Genomic DNA, 21,127 nt, shown 5'->3' with positions numbered 1-21,127 from the left:
TCATTCTCTATACTTCCTCCAGCATAATACACATAAAATGTCAATGACTTCCAGCTGATAACACCTCAGTGCTTCAGTGCTTCCTGCTCACCTTCCTTTCACACACATACCATGACTTCTTACTTTCTCACATGGATTTCACACCCCTAACCCACTGGTCCTACCTGCAATACCCTTGTCCACCCCACTCTGCTCTTTACCTAACGCCTATTCCACTTTCAAGAGCCATTTTAGGGGACACCTCCTCTACGAAGCCTGCCTTTACACACAGCCCTCTGGCCCCAGACTGCATTAGCTGCCTTTTCCATTCCTTAATGCACCCTCAATATACTTTTATCATAGATAAGTTGGTCATATCTATTTATGTGCTGTCTCTTGCATTTGGCAGATATTCCTTGAAGAAAAGGACTTATTACCTTTGCTTCTTTAGAGCCTAGCAATATTTACTGAACTGAACTGAAAATAAATGAAACTATGGGGAAAAAACATATTGGCGGCTATGAGAGTATTTCTGAGGATTATAAATGTTTAGGAAAAGTAGAAATTGTTTTTCTTACTTATGCAAATAATACCTCAAGGTTTACAAAGTGTTTGCATATAAGTTATATTGTTTGATCCTTAAAACAGTGAAAGAAGGTAGGGTAAGGCAGATATTGAGGCTGATAGAGACCCTAAATACATAAGAAATTTTTCCAAAAAGAGAAATATTATTGATTTTTTAAAAGGGGTGTGTGTGTGTGTGTGTATGTGTATGCTCAGATAGATCTTCATAAGATCAGAGTTCCAACTTCAAATAAATTCCTGTTCGGTCAAAATAGCCAATTGGCTTCCTCCATATTTACTAAAAAGTTTTCCCAAAAAGAAAAACTATGAATTGCTTATAAAAAATTTTCAATAACTGTTTCCCTCTTTTCACTACTTTCCAAGTAGATTTTGGAAGACAGACCAGTTTATTCAGTCTTCTAAAGATAAAGAGAGAACTAATTCACTCTCACCTTCAGAAGGTCCACTGGGCTAGATACCTCCCAAATGATTTTCTGATTTCTGAAGCTATCCTTTTCTCAGGAGAATGCCAACAGCTAAGACCAGCTTTGGCTGAAGTCTTCAGCAAACAGTGGATAAAGAATGCTGAGGGAGAATATCACAAAGATTCCTGAAAAGGAAAAAATAAATAAATAACACAGGACAATGTAAATTGTTTCGGGTTAGCTAATTCTATTAAACTGAGATTTCATCCCACTATAGTACTAAAATTTGACAAGGGTGACTTACTACGTATCAAATTCCATGATTAATTTTAACCAAGCATTATCGTACTTAATGACATCAATATCTAAGAAATTTTAAGCAACTTAATGGGAACAGGTAATGAAAAAAGGTAACATTATTCCAATTACATTGCAGTGTAGTACAGAAGGTCTGAATTGCCCCTAAATAGCAGGAAGCAACGGTGCACCCAAATCAAAATGAAAAAAAGGCACTTGATCTTATTGTACTCTAATGCTTCATGGGAATACACTGTGCTTTACAGTCACATCAACAACAGGCCGTGGCGGGGAAGAATCTAATACAGACTGAAAAGAACAAACAATGAAGAACTAAGTATTTGATCAAGGTTGACAATGTCAGAGAGGAACTCAGCAATGCAATTATATTTTAGAGGTGGCTTTGAAGGCGGTAAGAAAAGAAGGCATCTGGAATAAAGGGGTTGCTGAACACACCATTATAAGGAACAAAAAGCATAAGGTTAAGGTGGAACAGAATAAAACCTTAATTAAACAGAAGCCAATTAACAGGTGTGCTTGAATATTATGTTTATTAAACATCTCACTTTTATGAGAAAGGGTAAAACCACAAAAGGAATGCTTCAAAAAGCTTCTTTTAAACCAGAACTTAGGGTCAGTCTGTAGTAAGAAGAGCAGAAACCATGAGTTCTAGACCTGCCTCCATCACTAACAGTATGACCTTGGGCTTGCTAAGTGCTTCTCAACCCTGCCTGTGCATTAGCACCACTGGGTGAGCTTTTAAAAAGTATCTATGGCTGGGCCACATCCAGACCAAATAAATCCCTGACCACTTAAATCAGAATTTCAGGTGGAATGGCACCCGTGTCATTATTTTGCAAAAGAAAGTCAGGGAAGATATTCTTTGATGACCCCTCTAGCTCTAACATTCTGTCTTTTCTACACTTTCGGCACCTGACAACTCATTTGTTTAAAATAGATATAATTTAAATTGATAGTATCCAAAACTTTAAAACCCTATAGCAGTTCCCATTTTCAGGAGGCGGGAACTCAGGGTCAAGAGGTACAGTGATTTACACAAGGTCCAAGCAAAGCAGCAGCATGAGAATGGGGTCAGGTCTTCTAGGGAGGAGAAAGCCAGATGGACCATGAGCTGGTGCCAGACACAACTCTGTTTCAGGCTAGGCTGGGTATGATCCAAAGACATGAGCCACACTGACAACTAGGAAGTGATGAGGCTCGTGGCTTTCTGGGCAGGGATGCATAACCACAGGGTTCCTGCTTTTTAAGGAACAACAGGCCAGGTCCAGTGGCTCACGCCTGTAATCCCAGCAGTTTGGGAAGCCAAGGTGGGCAGATACCTGAGGTCAGGAATTCAAGACAAGCCTGGCCAACATGGTGAAACCCCGCCTCTACTAAAAAATACAAAAACACCTGTAATGCCAGCTACTCGGAGGCTAAGGCGTGAGAATCACTTGAACCCAAGAGGCAGAGGATACAGTAAGCCAAGATGGCGCCACTGCACTCCAGCCTGGGTGACAGAGCAAGACTCTGTCTCAAAAAAAAAAGGAACAATAGCAGGCTGGGCACAGCGGCTCACACCTGTAATCTCAGCACTTTAGGAGGCTAACTCCTGAGCCCAGGAGTTCGAGACTAGTCTGGGCAACATGAAGAAACTCTGTCTCTCTATAAAAAATACACACACACAAAAAAATCATCTGGGTGTGGTGGTGCACACCTGTGGTCCCAGCTACTCTAGAGGCTGAGGTGAGAGGATGATTTGAGCCAGTGAAGAGCAGGCTGCAGTGAGCCAAGGTCATGCCACTGCACTCCAGCCTGGGCAACAGAGGAAGATCCTGTCTCAAAAATAAAAACAAAAACAATAGAAAATAGTAATCTTAGTAGCTAAACTATTGAGCACCTTCTATGAGCTAGACACTGTGCCAAGATGTGCTTTCATCCTCACAAGAACTCTCTGACCCAGGTACTATTATCATCACCAATGTATCAGTGAGCAAACTGAAGCCAAGAGAGATGAGTCTTGTCTCAAAAATGATGGACCTCGAATTTTAGACTTTTAACAAAGCTACTCTCTCCCAACCATGCATTGCCTCAAAGAAATACAATTCCTTTGCAGGCTGGAGGCAAGGCTGCTCTGCTCTGATATCTACTTTGTCTTTTTTGTCTCAATGCATTCTCACACTGGAAAGTGGAAACAGAAGCCTCCTGGAGTCTCCATGGTGTGGTGCTTTCAGATTTTCTCAGGCTAAACAATTAAATTTCTGTTGTTTGAGAGAGAATTAACATTTTACAGAATAACTTTTATTCTTACACAGACACTTCCAAATTAGTACAGTTTGGATGCTGAGATTTAGTTACACTATCTTGGAGAAGTTCAGCTCAGGCAGCCATCAGAAGAGTCATCACTGAAAACTGCCCTAAATAACTCAGTCCATCATGACATCTGAGTTTAAATGCCTAACTGAAATCTCTGTAATATCATTCATAATTCATGTGTAAAAAAGTTTTCTAACACTCTTACATTCATCTTCAATCCTCTTAGAGAAGGATCCATGTCGCAGTTTGCTGTCCCATTTCATTTACATTAGGTAAATTATTTCTTTTATTTGTATAGCATTGTTATTTACTATAATAAAATCTAATTTACAAATATGTTGCATATGAAATATATTTTAAGAGGCTAATGCAAAAGTATTACTGTTTCTGACACCTTAGACATATCCTAATTATACTGTGTCAGAATTATCTTCATAGCTCATTTTAATAATAATGTGAAAAGATAGTTTTCATTAGACACATCTGGGAAGAAATAGAAGAGTGGTATTAAAAATAAAAACACAATTTTGGGAGACAGAAGGAGCCTGGAAGGTCACTAAATCCAACCATCTATCTGCCTATAGCCCATTCCATTTTAAGGAAATTATATGGAGCTGAATCTCTCTTCCTGTAGCTTTTACTTATTGCTCACAATTCTGGCCCTTGGAGCCACACCCAGGTTTATATTCTAATGTTAACTTCCCCAACCACAGCCCACTGTTCAGAAAAAAATAAGCTATTGTTTTGGTAGAGGTGCTGCTTGGATCAGGAGTGAGCACCTCAGAGGCTGGTGGATGACCCAGGAGGTAGCTTTGTGCAGAGATACGCTAGAACAAAGACAATAGTAAGACACGTTGATCACACCAGCTCTCTCTGGGATTTAGTTGGATGTTGGGAGTCAGAGGAGAACGTACTAAATATGCAGAGATAGCAGAAAGACCATATGTGAGACCATGTGAAAGAGGTCAGTCCCTTGAGGTCATCTCAAACCTAACTTTCTACTTTACAGATCCAAACTGGGCAGCTGTGCAGTAAGTCCCTCCTCCTTAGGGTGTTCTGAGTCAGTTGCTGTTTTCTACGGCCCAGAGTGCCCAAATTCACACAGACTAAGATTACAGCACTCCATTTACTGCCATTCTTACGGCTACATTTCAGACTGACAGTTAATATTCCCCTAATCTTTTTGTAGGTCTTTTTGTTAGAAACGAGTGAAGGCTTTATTTTCACAACATCAATATTTCACCTTCTTAGATTGGGTCCATTATCCCAACCTGCTAAAAACTTTTGACTTCCCAATCCTGTCCTTACAAAATATTCGTTATGCCATCATCTATGAATTAGACAAGAACACCATCTAGCATAACATTCATGCTACTAATAAAAAATTTAAAAGCCAACAACAATATCAAATTGGACACAATTTTAGAGAGCAAATAATATAAAAATGTGAAAATCAAATTGTTAGTAAATAAGTTTATTTTAGTGTATGTCATTACTTAAAATTAATAATTACCAATACTCTAAGTTGATTGCCAATTATCCTGAAAAATATAATAAGCTACATAAATGGATATGACCAAGCACTTCATTTGCTGGATAAAGGTGTTAACATTTACTCATTAGAGATTGCAAAATCCAGAAGAATGAGGTTTCGGCATCATTAGAGAAAATGAGGCCATAGTTGAGATAACTGGCAATATGAACTTTGTAGCTGGAATAATTACCTGTGCAGTCGACCAAGAATTTATGTTTGAGAAACATATTGCAAAAACAGAGCCAAGTTAGCTTCAACCTTCCCTGAGGCAATCATGGAAATTAGCAGAATCTGTCATTTTAGGTCATCGGTATCCCCTTGCCAAAGTGAAACTGTTCTCTGAAGAAGATCTCAACTGCTTTGTCTAATTTAGTTCTCAGTCAGCCTCACGGGATCTCTCCTTACGGTAAAAAGACTCACACCGAAGGGCTTTTTAAGTTCTCCTGGCTGCTTTTCTTAGTTTTTCTGTGTCCACCATTACAGTCAGGTGCCACTTCTCAGGTGGTCAGTATGCCTGCCCAGAACAATTAAACCCAGCCTCACTCCACTAATTGGATATGCCTGGTCCTCTCCAGGCTGACTCTGAGTAAAGTAAAACTGAAGTGCCTCAGAGAGAGGGCCTGATGCACCAGCCTATTAAAAAAGCACATGAGTGAATGTGTGAATTTCATGCCATCTCTGATGACCATTCAGAGGGCTTTCTGGCTTGCTTCCTTCTTCTTGGCTGTGCTGAATGGGTAAACTTTTCCTTCAACAACTGGTGTTGTAGACCCACTAGGTGCCATAAGAAATGCAAAGACTCTAAGACTTGGCAGCTACTGCTCAAGAACAGAGATAGGAGATAATACCATTTTATGTTCAATGGCATTTTGAGGTCATTTTTCAGAGAGGTAATCTCATTTAATACTGAAAAAGTGTTTTTCTAGCATTTTACAGATTTAAAAAATAAGTTTCAGTAAGGAACTTCTCAGTGGCTCATCGTAGCTAGTAAGTGGCTAAGCCAAGACTCCAGGTATTTTGTAATTCTTAGTCCACATCCACTGACCCATAGTTTCATCCATTAGTTATGCAGGCAAAATGACCACCTAGCAATATGTTGAGTGTTTACTCCATCCTGAGTACTGTTATAACTGGTTGGCATATATTTGATCCTCATGACAACTTAACGAAGTAGGCAATTTTAATATCCCTATCTAATAGATGAGAAAACTGAGGCACAGAAAGAGGACTAATGGCCCAAGGTTGTACAGCTAGTTGGGGGCAGAAAGTGATAAACACAATGAGAGCCATGCCACCCGGAAGAAATGTGAAGGAAGTTGTTGGATTTGTTGCTAGGAAGAATGCTAAGCAAGTTTTGGAACGTTTTCTGGCATTTCCAGAACAGTGAGACTTTTCTTCTCTTGGAAATCTTGTGAGAAGACATTGGCATCAGAGATGAGAAAAAGATGGCAATTCCAAGAAAAGAAAGAAATGTGATTTTTTCCCCATCCCCTCTGCTAAGACTATGGATGTGTGAGGGACTGAGCAGCACAGAGAGCTAGTGGCATATGAATACCATCTGCTGCTTTAATACTTGATATGTATATTTTCTGTTACTTCAGATTCTTTGGACAGATCACACTGGTTGAGTAAAGCAGAGGGAAGAGACTGTTGGCATTCATGACCTTACATTTGTGGTTTGTGATCTGACAGTGGATACCCAGGAAGCTTATGAAGTGTAGTGATTTAGCAATATGCTGGGATACCAGTTTGCGTCGTACAAACTCACTGGCTACGGGGCATTCACACCTCAGTGCAGCTTCTTTGTTCTGAACATGTTTTCAGGTATGAAAAAGGAAGGAGCCAGGAAGAAAGGAAGTGCTCCAGCATTCAGTAATTTTCGTGGCCCATACTTGGGACTCAGGGGCTTTCAAACACCTCTTTGAATCCTCACAATAATCCCATAAGGGTGGACATTATTGCAACAATTTCATACGTGGGCATATTAAGGCACAGAGAAGTATAGTGACAGACTCCAAAGTCAGAGAGCTTGTCCATGTCAGAGATGGCATTTGAATCCAGGTCTTTCTGACCCTGCTGTGGCATGGCCTCTTCCATTTCTGCTCAAAGAATTAAGTAAATACACAAACAAAAATTTTGCAAAGAGGAGGGAAAGCCACTAGATGACACTACATTTTAGTTAAAGTTAGAAAAGCAGTATCTTTAGATATGTTTGATATGTGGAAAAAACACAGGACACTTAGTGGAAATTAGTTCCAGGAAAAAGCCAGAAGCCTCTACAAACCTTTTCATATTTTTGAACTAAGAGGTACCTTAGGTTGGGTGTGGTGGCTCACGACTGTAATCCCAGCACTCTGGAAGGCTGAGGTGGGAGGACTGCTTGGGCCCAGAAGTTCAAGACCAGCCTGGGCAACATAGTGAGAACTTGCCTCTACAATTTTTTTTTTTTTAATTTAAAAGGAGATACTTTAAAGTCTAAGAAACCAGTCCCCAAGGGACTGCTGTGTTCCCAGGAATTCAGAAGTGGAAGGAGAAATGCATCAAAGATAGGACTATTCCTGCCCTAGCACAGGGGTAAAGATGTGACCATGGTAAATACTGTGAAGGACAAATAAAGAGCTTAGGTGGTCCAAAGGAGACAAAAGTACTTCTGGTTGGAATCAGGCAGTAAATAATGACAACCTCACTGAGACACTGGCAGGAAAGAAAGGGGAGAAATAGAATGATAACTCTAAGGAAAAGCAGGATGAGAAGTGATTTTAGGCCAGAGGAGATTTGAACACATCTGTAGGCTGAGATGTAATAAGAACAAAGAGAGCGAGTGAAGCTGCAAGTTGGCAAGAGTAAGCAGAGCCAGGCCTCATGTAAAGGATGGGAATAGGACATACAGGGATTAGGGAGTTTCTACCATACTTCATCCACATGTTGTACACATCATAAATATTTAATCTACTTCAACATGGTAAGGGATGGAGACTCATTTCATGTCTCCTTCCATATTGGAGAGAATACTCCTCGGATTGAAGCTTTTCTGAAATGGCCAAGAACTATTACAACAGCCCATATGCAGCAACCTGCTTATTTGCATACTGCCCAGTCTTCTTACTGGAAAACAGTTGGAGTCAGTCAAAATGAAATGAAATGCCAGCACACTTCAACAGTAATACAAATGCCATGCAACCTCGAATTGAGTTTAATAGAATAAACAAAACAATTTGCTTTGATGATTCTGAAAAGCAACTGAACTTGTTCCAACTTGAGCAGGGGTTTGTTTATTTTGCTTAGCTCCAGTCATTTACTGAAATCACTCAAGAAACATTTAGTGAGAGTCTACTGGGTAATGCATACTAGTACGAAGCTAGAATGCTAATGATTTTTATATTCTTCCTTCATTTCTACTGCATTATTTTAGATAGGGTTTCATTTTTAGGTGGGGGAATGTCTGCAGCTAATGTTTAATAATATTTATTCTTTCTGATCAAAAAATTGTTTTTGTTTTCCAAAATATAAAAAGTACAGAAATTTTTTTAAAAGAAATTTAAACATTTTCTTCCATGTTCATGTTAATGTTTTGGTGTATGTTTCCCAAGTCTTTTATTTTTCTTGTGTCTGTATTCACTTTTTTCAGAATAGAAGTGGTATCATTCAGCACACACTGGTTTATCAACCTGCTATTCTCACTTAACCATACACTGTGAACATTTCCCCAACTCATTAAATATTCTATAAAATCATTTTTAGTGTCTGAATATTCTACCATGTAAAGAAGCCATATCTATTTAATCACTGCCCTAATATTGGATATTAATGTTATTCCAATTGGCTGACTTTTAAAGGCGCACTATTTTACTAGCACTGGCTGAAAAACCACCAGTAAGGTTGTTATACAGAATCTGATATATGCAGCATCATTCAACTGTGAAGTTCCTTTTCTCTCATCTAAGATTGTGATCAACTGAACCAAGAGTATTTCAGGTCAAGTACCTGCTCAGAGCAGAGCCAGCCGAAATGCCCACTTATTTCTCACCTTCTTCCATCACAGCCCTGCCCTCACCATTTGCTGTGGATCTGTAGTGTGACAGTGAGTAGTCTGCCTGACTGGAAGGGAAGAACAGTTATAAGTTATGTGCTTAACCAGCTCATGATTTTGAGGTTCTATTGCAGTAGTTCTCAGCTCTGTTGGGCTTAGGAATCACCTGAGTTGGTTTTAAACATATCACACAGGTGGTATGTTTACTATCTTGATTATGTTGATGGTTTCACAGGTATATGTTAAAATTTATCAAATTGTCCATTTTAAATATATGCAGTTTGTTGTATTTAATTATATCTCAATAAAGCTGTTAAAAAAGCAAAACTCCAGATGGCCAAAGCCCACAATTGAGATTCCGATTTAACAGGTCTTGGATAGGACTCTCCAGGTGGTTGTAATGTAAAGCCAAACTATTAATCTAACATATAATGAATCTTTCCAAATTTAAATTGATGTGATTGACATAAAATTGATAAGGGAATATTTTTAAAGAAGTGATTTTATCATTTTCAACTACAAACAATAACAGATTTCTTAAAAAAAAAAAAAACTGCCACCCAGCAAAGAAATTTAGAGACTTCCTTTAATGATTCATAATAATTCATAAATCCAACCTTTAATAGTCTAATGTGTACTAGGTACTATGCTAGGTACCACATAGATAATATGCATGTATGGAACTGACACTTTTTAAGAGCCCAATATTCTCTTAAATGAATTTAAACTAGATTAAATTCACAAACTAGTTAAATATCGATTTGTCTAGGAAAAACTACACGGAGAAAATGTAAAAATGAACCTGTTGTGGCCCTATTTGGCAATCACAGATTCTCTATGAGGGCTATTCAAATCCAGGAGGTTTTGCTCTATTTGCCAAGCTGCTGAGCTGGGCACAGGCTTTTTAGCAAGAATGTGAGAAAAGCTGTCCCGGAAAATTGGAAGCTTCCTGCCAGAGGACACCATCCTCCCCTCCTGACATATGAGGTTCTATGCCAGTGTCTTCACATACAGATATCAAGACAGCTTCATATCCACAATAAAATATCCAAGGCCTCTTATTAGGGAAAATTGATATTTAATACTAGCTCACATATGTGTTTACTCTGTTACTAAAAAGAAACCTTGAACATAATTAGTGCTGGCTTTGAATGCAGTTTGGAACTACACCCAGCTGGAAAGGGGCCATGGAGCATTGGGTTTCATTCCTCACCAAGCTGAGCACTCCCTGAAAGGGATTAGAAGAGAAAGAAATGGAGCCGACCCTCATTCAGAAAGAAATGCCCTCCTTGGGTTCACTGGGATAACTGTGGAGGCGGGGCAGGTAGGAGAAGAACTGGGACTGTCACCCTCCTCAATTCCTTGTCTCCTCCTACCTCCATAAGGCACTGCAAAATGAAATTAGGTGAATGGAGCACTTGGGCTGGAGAACGAGGGGTATGACATATTCAGGGAGCTGCTTGTGTGAGGGAAGGCGCAAAACACCTGCCTAGAAAGAGAAGGTGGCTGTGGAGTCTCACAAGGCCCCAGTGGAGTGAGATTCGCTTTGTTCAGAGGATGGAGGCCAGGCAGGAATTTCAGGTTAGGATCAATTCGTGCAGAGTATTAAGAGAAATGTAAATTGCAAAAAGGTAGGATTTCCAGACTGCTGATCACTATCACTGCTTCAGCTAAAACAAAACAACACTGAAGGTTTTTTTCTAAATAGAAATGGATGACGTATTTTACATCCTGCATAGGAAGGAAGGCAAAGCCATCTGGTAACTTTCAATAACCAGCTCAATGCATTGCACCTCCCCCTCCTACCAACAGTCTGTGACAGCCACACTCATACAAAAATCTGAAGCTTCTGACACTTTCTTCCCAAACTTCCCCATCTGTTCTGACATCTCCTGTTGACCTCTCTCCAGAGCCTCTTTAGATCTCTCCCTGGGTCACTCTTCAATTCCATTTTCACCCCAGTGCCATCTCGCGCATCACCCCAGTCTCCAGGCACTAGGCCTGAGGACAGGTCACACTCCTCCTTCATTCCGATGCCCAGCTCAGGGGTCCAAGACCCCATTTTGGAGGAGGAGGAGCATGATGGCTTCCCCCATGTTCTAATGGTTTCAACAGCATCTTATATGTAACCTGTAATAGACCCTTATTTTAGTAGTGAAAAATTAAAATTTAGCAAAATTTCCCCTGGCAAAAAAATCTCACACCCATAGAAGCTGTGAACACAAGGTTATGTTTACCTTGTTAGATAAAATAATATGCATAGACTTTTGGAGGACACCTAGATTCAATACTATCTATATCATATTTTGCAGTTCTCACTACTAACTTATAAATAAAAATTATGTTTTGCATATTATATCTTTCATATTAAAAAGTTGTATTTGAATGATTGATTTCCCACTAAATCAAGCCAAATATATGTCTCACCTTTGACTTATTCCTGCCATCGCCCTGGCTTTGTTTTTAGATCATTACAAAAAGAAGAACCCTGAGCCATTACAAACTACAGGCATACCCAGCAAATAGTTCCTGACTCAAGAGACTCCCAAATCCATATTCTTTTTTTGTCTTTTTTTTTTTTTTATTATACTTTAAGTTCTAGGGTACATGTGCATAACGTGCAGGTTTGTTACATATGTATACTTGTGCCATGTTGGTGTGCTGCACCCATCAACTCGTCAGCACCCATCAATTCGTCATTTATATCAGGTATAACTCCCAATGCAATCCCTCCCCCCTCCCCCCTCCCCATGATAGGCCCCGATGTGTGATGTTCCCCTTCCCGAGTCCAAGTGATGTCATTGTTCAGTTCCCACCTATGAGTGAGAACATGCGGTGTTTGGTTTTCTGTTCTTGTGACAGTTTGCTAAGAATGATGGTTTCCAGCTACATCCATGTCCCTACAAAGGACGCAAATTCATCCTTTTTTATGGCTGCATAATATTCCATGGTGTATATGTGCCACATTTTCTTAATCCAGTCTGTCACTGATGGACATTTGGGTTGATTCCAAGTCTTTGCTATTGTGAATAGTGCCGCAATAAACATACATTTGCATGTGTCTTTATAGCAGCATGATTTATAATCCTTTGGGTATATACCCAGTAGTGGGATGGCTGGGTCATATGGTACTTCTAGTTCTAGATCCTTGAGGAATTGCCATACTGTTTTCCATAATGGTTGAACTAGTTTACAATCCCACCAACAGTGTAAAAGTGTCCCTATTTCTCCACATCCTCTCCAGCACCTGTTGTTTCCTGACTTTTGAATGATTGCCATTCTAACTGGTGTGAGATGGTATCTCATTGTGGTTTTGATTTGCATTTCTCTGATGGCCAGTGATGATGAGCATTTTTTCATGTGTCTGTTGGCTGTATGCATGTCTTCTTTTGAGAAATGTCTGTTCATATCCTTTGCCCACTTTTTGATGGGGTTGTTTGTTTTGTTCTTGTAAATTTGTTTGAGTTCTTTGTAGGTTCTGGATATTAGCCCTTTGTCAGATGAGTAGATTGCAAAAATTTTCTCCCATTCTGTAGGTTGCCTGTTTGCTCTGATGGTAGTTTCTTTTGCTGTGCAGAAGCTCTTTAGTTTAATTAGATCACATTTGTCAATTTTGGCTTTTGCTGCCGTTGCTTTTGGTGTTTTAGACATGAAGTCCTTGCCCATGCCTATGTCCTGAATGGTACTACCTAGGTTTTCTTCTAGGGTTTTTATGGTATTAGGTCTAACATTTAAGTCTCTAATCCATCTTGAATTAATTTTCGTATAAGGAGTAAGGAAAGGATCCAGTTTCAGCTTTCTACTTATGGCTAGCCAATTTTCCCAGCACCATTTATTAAATAGGGAATCCTCTCCCCATTTCTTGTTTCTCTCAGGTTTGTCAAAGATCAGATGGCTGTAGATGTGTGGTATTATTTCTGAGAACTCTGTTCTGTTCCATTGGTCTATATCTCTGTTTTGGTACCAGTACCATGCTGTTTTGGTTACTGTAGCCTTGTAGTATAGTTTGAAGTCAGGTAGCGTGATGCCTCCAGCTTTGTTCTTTTGACTTAGGATTGTCTTGGCAATGCAGGCTCTTTTTTGGTTCCATATGAACTTTAAAGCCGTTTTTTTCAATTCTGTGAAGAAACTCATTGGTAGCTTGATGGGGATGGCATTGAATCTATAAATAACCTTGGGCAGTATGGCCATTTTCACAATATTGATTCTTCCTATCCATGTGCATGGTATGTTCTTCCATTTGTTAGTGTCCTCTTTTATTTCACTGAGCAGTGGTTTGTAGTTCTCCTTGAAGAGGTCCTTTACATCCCTTGTAAGTTGGATTCCTAGGTATTTGATTCTCTTTGAAGCAATTGTGAATGGAAGTTCATTCATGATTTGGCTCTCTGTTTGTCTGTTACTGGTGTATAAGAATGCTTGTGATTTTTGCACATTAATTTTGTATCCTGAGACTTTGCTGAAGTTGCTTATCAGCTTAAGGAGATTTTGGGCTGAGACAATGGGGTTTTCTAAATATACAATCATGTCATCTGCAAACAGGGACAATTTGACTTCTTCTTTTCCTAACTGGACACCCTTTATTTCTTTCTCTTGCCTGATTGCCCTAGCCAGAACTTCCAACACTATGTTGAATAGGAGTGGTGACAGAGGGCATCCCTGTCTTGTGCCAGGTTTCAAAGGGAATTTTTCCAGTTTTTGCCCATTCAGTATGATATTGGCTGTGGGTTTGTCATAAATAGCTCTTATTATTTTGAGGTACGTTCCATCAATACCAAATTTATTGAGCGTTTTTAGCATGAAGGGCTGTTGAATTTTGTCAAAAGCCTTTTCTGCATCTATTGAGATAATCATGTGGTTCTTGTCTTTGGTTCTGTTTATATGCTGGCCAAATCCATATTCTTAAGTTGTATTTTAGTACAACTGCTGCAACTGTGCGGACCTTGAATTCTCAAGTTAAAAAACTTCATTAAAGTACAGATAGAAAAATATAAGCCCATATTAAATAGCCCTGATTAAATTTGGGTCTGTTTCCTTATAATTCTAGTCACTATGACTGTATTTCACCCAATTTCTTATTAAGAAAATCTTGTTATAGTGGTTGCAGTATGAATTGATACTCATCCCACAAAACTTTGAAACATTACAAACCATTTCATAGAAAGAGTAGGGGATAATTTTCTTGGAGAAAAGATGAAGGTGAAATGTGAGAGTGCTATTTAAATTTGATGGGTTTCTGGGAGTACTGTGGTTGGCAGTCCTCGATGTACATGAAACTTCCTGGGACACTTTCAAAAACAGTTCTGATGCTTGGGCCCCAATCCCAGGGATTTAATTGGTCTGAGGTAGGGACTGGGCCTTGATCAATTTTTAAAGCTCAATCTAATATGTGTTAGAGGTAAACCTTCCCTGAAGGTAGATTTTACTTCAATATACAGTACTAAGAACTTTCTAAGTAGAAAAACTGTCCAAGGACAAAACAGGTCACCTTGTGAAAGCCAAGTCCTTTGTCACAACAAGTGTGGAAGGCTGGCCTGTATGACTGAGCCCCTATCAGGGATAGTGGAGGAAGTGGTCCAGCATTGGGTGGTTCAGACCCTTGAAACTGATTTTTTTCTATACTAGTCCTACCTTGGGTCAGTATTTAAGGTAAAGCAAGCAAACAAAAATGCTTTGTTTGCTATGTCATCCTTGAAACGAAATAGTTTATATAACATCTTTCATATCATCCCGATAAAACTTGTTAATTTGCACATAAAATCAGGTAAGTACAAAATTTTGTTCCATTTTCAGTTTTATTCTGTTTAAAGAACTTCCCTTCTACAATGAATTGATTATATTCTAATTGCTGATACTTTTTCCAACGTTCCACTACTTCAGCCTATGAAAGGCCTTTTTTAATCAGTTGGCATTTATTTTTTCTTCAATTCATAAAAATAATTCCTCATCCCAAATGTTCTGTGAAATGTTATTAATATACAACTACCTATGGATTTCTCTCCAATTATCTTTTTTTTCTTAAGCACTAACATGAAAATGTCCTCTAACCTTTTCTGGGAGATAAATTTTGGCTCTTAAAGGATGATACCCTTAAGGTTTTTTCCTTCAAATTTAAATGCATGAATACTTGCAGAAGTTAACAGAATAAAAAGGAAAAGGTCTCTGAATGTCTCTATCATTAGGTCAGGATTTTTAAAGTTTTGCTTTTTGTTGTTTCTTTATAACCGGGTTGATGTTAATACTATATGCTATTTTACAACTTACTTTTTAAATGTTACAACATGTGTCGAGATTGTTCCATATCAGTACACATGGGCCGAGACCTTTTTTTTTTTTATTTTTTTATTTTTTTGAGACGGAGTCTTATTCTGTCGTCCAGGCTAGAGTGCAATGGAGCGACCTCAGCTCACTGCAACCTCTGCCTCCCAGGTTCAAGCAATTCTGCCTCAGCCTCTTGAGTAGCTGCGATTACAGGCGTGCGCCACCATGCCTGGCTAATTTTTTTGTATTTTTAGTAGGGACGGGGTTTCACCATGTTGATCAGGCTAGTCTCGAACTCCTGACCTCATGATCTGCCCACCTCAGCCTCCCAAAGTGCTGGGATTACAGGCGTGAGCTACTGCAACCGGCCAGGCCTAGATCTTTTAACAGCCACACAGTATGGATGTACTTGAGCTTTGTAACCATTCCACTGTTGACAGTCCACTGTTGATAGGTACTTAACCCATTTTCTTTAAGGAAACAAAACTACAGTAAACAATTTTGTAAATATGTTTATGTATACACAGATCCCCCAAAATGGAATTTTTGGTTCAGTGATTATTTACATTTTAAATTTTGATAAAAAGTATCAAATTGACTTCCAAAAAGGCTATTATGACTTACACATTCATAAATGTATAGGAAAACTGTTTTCCATCCTTTTGCCAACACTATATACCACCAATTTTCATTATTCCAATCTCAAAGGCAAAAAAAAAATTTGAGTCTTGCCAAAGTTTAGAGTATAAGCCAAAGCATGAGCAACTTTCTAGAATGTTCTTAAATTTTACAAAAAAAAAAGATGAAGCTAAATTATCACAGCAGATGTTTGAAATCTACACCCAAACCTGGCATTTTGCTCAGATCCTAAGATTGTGTGAGACCTTTGCAGTAACTCCTTCCTCTTTCCCCCTCATAATCACTTACTTTTTATTGTATTTTTGTTTTAATTGTATATATTTATAATGTACAACATTATGTTTTGAAATATATATGCATTGTGGCATGGCTAAATCAGGCTAATAAACATACGTATTACTTCACATGTTTATCATTTTTATGGTAAGAACACTTAAAACCCACTCTTAGCACTTTTCAAGAATACAATGTTATTAATAACTATAGTCATCATGTTTTATAATAGATCTCTTGAATTTATTCCTCCTAACTTGTTTTGTATCCTTTGTTTTTCGGGACATCTCCCGAACCTTCCTCCCTTCCCACCACCCCAGCCCCTGGTAACCACTTTCTACTTCTATGAAATCAGTTTTTTAAAGATTCTACATGAAAGTAAGATCATATGGTATTTGTCTTTTTGTGCCTGGCTTATTTTACTAAACTTAATGTCCTCCAGGTTCATCCATGTTGTCATGAATGACAGGATCTTATTCTTTTTATGGCTGTATAGTATTCCATTGTATATACGGACTGCATTTTCTTTATCCATTCATCTGTAGATGAACTCTTCGGTTGATCTATGTCTTGGCTATTGTGAATAGTGCTGCTATGAACACAGGAGTTCAGATATCTGAATATACTGATTTCATTTCTTTTGGATGTATGCCCAGTTGGATTGTTGGATCATATGGTAGTTCTATTTTTAATTTTCTGAGGAGCCACAATACTACTTTCCATAATTGCTGTACTACTTTACATTCTCACCAACAGTGTACAAGTGTTCTCTTTTCTCCACATCCTTGCCAATACTTCATACCTTTCATCTTTTTGATAATAATCATTCTAACAGGTATGAGGTGGTATCTCACTGTGGTTTTAATTTACATTTCCCTGATGATTAGTATGTTGAATTTCATATATCTGTTGCCCACTTGTATATCTTCTTCTGAAAAATGTCTATTCAGGTGCTTTGCTCATTTTTTTACTTGGGCTGTTTTCTCGTTATTGAGTTGTCTCAGTTTCTTATATATTTTGGATATTAACCACTTATCAAGTGTATGGTTTGCCAATATTTTCTCCCATTCCAAATAATCCTTTCCTCTCAAAATCCTTACCACTATAGCCTTTGAAAGACAACTCAAAACTCACCTCCTCCAGGAAGCCCTCCTTGATTAATTACCTTGATCTCACACATTTTTATTCTTCCTTTACTCTGATCCTTCAACACTTATGTATTTAGTCTAAATTGGCTTTTACATTTCCCTTTGTGTCTCCCAATAATTCCAGAAAGACAGGAATATAGGGGGCAATTAACCAACAGATATCAATAAATATTTATTAAACATTATATTTAGTTATCCAGCCAACAGAAATTCATTTGGTGCTGTATTGAGTCCAGAGTTTTTCTGCTTTCCCAGGTTTGCCTGCCCCTCTCCACACTGTTCCTCTAGCTGCTTGCTCAGTGTAAAGTCCCTGCCACAGCCACCATCTTTTCTCCCAACACCATCAGCTGTCTCAGCCTCTCTGTAGCTGATGGCTCTGATTCAGCCTCTGTCATGTCCACACTGCAGCAGGAGCTATAGCCCTGCACCCTCATCCTGTGTAGCTGCTATTATAGAGATTCTGGGTTCCTGAACCACTTCTACATTCCAACAAAGTGCCCTGCTGTGGGGTATAGGATCGGGCTTCCCCAGAGGCTGACCAGAGGGTCATGGTAACATAATCTAAAAACAGGAACTTAAAACTTAATGGGATAACCTTGACCAATAAGAGACAGGAGATAAGGAGCTAAAAGATCGATTCCTTGCCATTCCTTCTTGTGACAGACTGTTGCAAGGTACAGTGATCCCAAAGACCTGTCTGCAAGACAGTGTGTCACAGAGCAACCAGCTGTGTTTCCTTGAGAAGCTTTGGACAGCTTGGCAAAGCACTGTTACGTATTGTATTTGTCTGGCTTTCCCTGTTCCCTCACTATTTTTGTCCTGGAATTCCATCTCCTCATAAAGCCTTCTCAAGTGAGCTCAGATTCTGTTTTCTAGGGAACCGAGGCTAAGACAGTCATCTACATAAACTCTCCACTGTACATTAGACTAGCCCTGAGAAAGGGTACAAAAGAGGTATCAAAGAAACAAATCCTGTCCACGACAACCTCACAATCTAACTGTGGACACTAGACTCTACCCATGTAACAATAAGTGAAAAAGACAAAGGAATGAATGAATGTAATCAGAGGGCAAATTGTGCAGTGGTTTAGAAAATGGAAATCATTTGATACTACTCAGTGTACAGGGCCCAGAATAAATACAAACCATTCACCGAGAAGAGGAAAACCATCAGATCTCACTCAGGGCAGATTGCTAAGGAAGAGGGGCTGAAAGAAAGGCTGGGAAGACAGAGAAGCGGGGAGGACTGCAGGGAGTGTGTTCCCTGGAGAAGAGTCACTTTGGTGAAGCCATCACAGCCACAACAGTGGGCATGGTAAGGAGAAGCAGGGAGAGCCAGAAGGACAATGAGTTTCCCTGAACAGAGGGGCTTGCTGGGGAGAAGCAGCGCGAGTCCAGGGTTCACAGCAGAGAGCTGCAGAGGCAAGAGAGAGGGGTTTCGAGGTGAAGGGCATTTGCTACTCCTTATATTACCATAGAAGAGAAGAAAAAGAAAAAAAAAAAAAACACTCCATTTCTTAAGAGGTTGCAGTATAATATTCCCAGCTGCTCCCACGCCCTCCGTCACACCTGTGAGCCATCAGCACAAGGAGTTTGGAGGAAGAAACAAGGTCTTCTTGGCCCTGAGCCTTCTGGTCTCTCTTTCATATCTGCCATCTGGCAATGGGGGTGCCTTTCCTCGGCAGGCCTGCCTGTGTGAGCAACAGCCTGCGGTGAGACCTCAAGGGTGACAATGTCTAATGGAGAAGGAGGTACCCGCAAGCCCTTGTGGCCGCATGTTTAATCACTTCCCCAGTCAGCCTGAACTGTAATCAAGTTGGCATTTCTCCTTCAATCTGGTTTTTGTGTTGTCTTTCTCAAATGGCGCAAACTTGGGAGGGAGGACAGGAACAATATTTAATGACTTCCTAAAACATCAAAAGGGGGCTTAGATCTGATGCAATGAGAAATGGGCATGGCAGGAAAGAAGCATGATAAAAAGAGATAATAAATGCTTCTTGATTAAACGGTTGCCCTACATCCTAATTTCTACCCATAAAAAGGAGAAGGCTGGGCACAGTGGCTCATGCCTGTATCCCAGCACTTTGGGAGGCCAAGGCAGTGGATCACCTGAGGTCAGGAATTTGAGAACAGCCTGGCCAACATGGCAAAACCCTGCCTCTACTAAAAATACAAAAAATTAGCCAGGCATGGTGGCAGGCACTTGTAATCCCAGCTACTCGGGAGGCTGAGGCAGGAGAATCACCTGAACCCAGGAGATGGAGGTTGCAGTGAGCTGAGATGGCGCCATTGCACTCCAGCCTGGGCAACAAGAGCAAAACTCCATCTCAAAAAGCAAACAAACAAAAAAAACAAAACCAAAAAGGAGATGAGAGGCTCTGTGGCTTCCAAATGGTTGCTCTTATTACCCTCCAGTGTTTTTTTTAACCTCCAGTGTTTTTCACAGTGGCCCTCTCTGGCTATATTTCTGTCATGAAGTTCCCTTTTCCTCTGAGATGCTGTGAACATTTCAGAAACATTTTGCTTGCTTCTTCCAGTCCAGAAGAATGATTCTTCCATGACAGAACAGGGCCAGCTGCTGATGTGAGTCTATCCCTCCAGATCAGCATGACTAAGATATTCATCTTCATGGAGCAAGAATAACTACAGGAGATTTGAATGCTGCATTTGCTTTAAATAAAACTGTAGATGCAATTTCAGGAGTAGGATAGAGACAGCATATTTCTTTTATAGTACCAGAGTGTCTATTTTAATCAGTATATTACAGATGTTTTGAGACATTCCCACAAAATTGACATGGTTGACAACGCTAGACAGAACTGCCTCACGGGGGAAAAGAGGAAAAGATTAAACCACAGGCATGTGGCAAAGGAACCTGCTTTGTCAGAACTATGCTTTGTCATCACTGCTGAGATCAGAGAGCTGTTTCTATGGCAGCAGGCAACACGTACTGGCCAGGAGACAATCATGTAGGGATTTTTAATTTCATTTGATGTCTAATTGCCTACTACTTTGGAAAAGAGACAAATAAAAAAAAAAAAAATCTTCCTTAACTAGACAAATACCCCCAAGGAAAATCTTCCCTTAAAGAGTAAGTGATTGAATGTCTCATGATTCTCTGCTTTTGCAACACAACACGCTTCCCCTAATTTGATCAAATAATACTGGGGTGCTTCTAAGGATCCTTTAAGCTAATAGCCAACAGTAGCCTATTATAATTGCTATGGAGATGTCTTAGTTTCCATAGTTTTGTTCTATGTGGTTATAACAGAAAATCTGAGACTGGGTAACTTATAAGGACAGAAATTTATTGGCTCACAATTCTGGAGTCTGAGAAGTCCAGTATCAAGGTGCTGGCATCTGGTGACCATCTTCTAGTCGCATCATCCCATGGCAAAAGGCAGAAGGACAAGAGATAGCAAGAGGGAGACAGGGAAGGGGCCAAACTCATCGCTTGATAATAACAATAATCCTACCTATAAGGGTGGAGCCCTCATGGCCTAATCATCTCTCAACAGTCCCACCTCTTCATACTGTTACAAAGGCAATTAAATTTCAACATGAATTTTGAAGGGGACAAACATCCTAACCCTAGTGAAAGAAAATAAATAATTTTCTGGTAACTGAGGTAAATATTCTAGCAATTTGATTGGGAGTTCATGTC

The 21,127-nt window shown here is 39.5% G+C and overlaps 1 protein-coding gene across 4 annotated transcripts in view; it reads right to left on the bottom strand.

Moving 5' to 3' along the window:
* NRCAM (neuronal cell adhesion molecule) overlaps window positions 1-21,127 on the bottom strand; it is a 323,278-nt gene that overhangs the window by 259,464 nt on the left and 42,687 nt on the right. For all 4 annotated transcript variants that reach the window (XM_030932837.1, XM_030932833.1, XM_030932835.1 and 1 more), the window contains exon 2: window positions 996-1,153. The gene's annotated coding sequence lies outside the window, so the exon portion shown is untranslated. The remainder of the gene's footprint in view (window positions 1-995; window positions 1,154-21,127) is intronic.

This window comes from Rhinopithecus roxellana, chromosome 6, assembly GCF_007565055.1.
Source record: "Rhinopithecus roxellana isolate Shanxi Qingling chromosome 6, ASM756505v1, whole genome shotgun sequence".
Classification (NCBI taxonomy): Eukaryota; Metazoa; Chordata; class Mammalia; order Primates; family Cercopithecidae; genus Rhinopithecus; species Rhinopithecus roxellana.
Note: the sequence above shows the minus strand (reverse complement) of the source record. Positions and strands in the feature narration are given on the sequence as shown.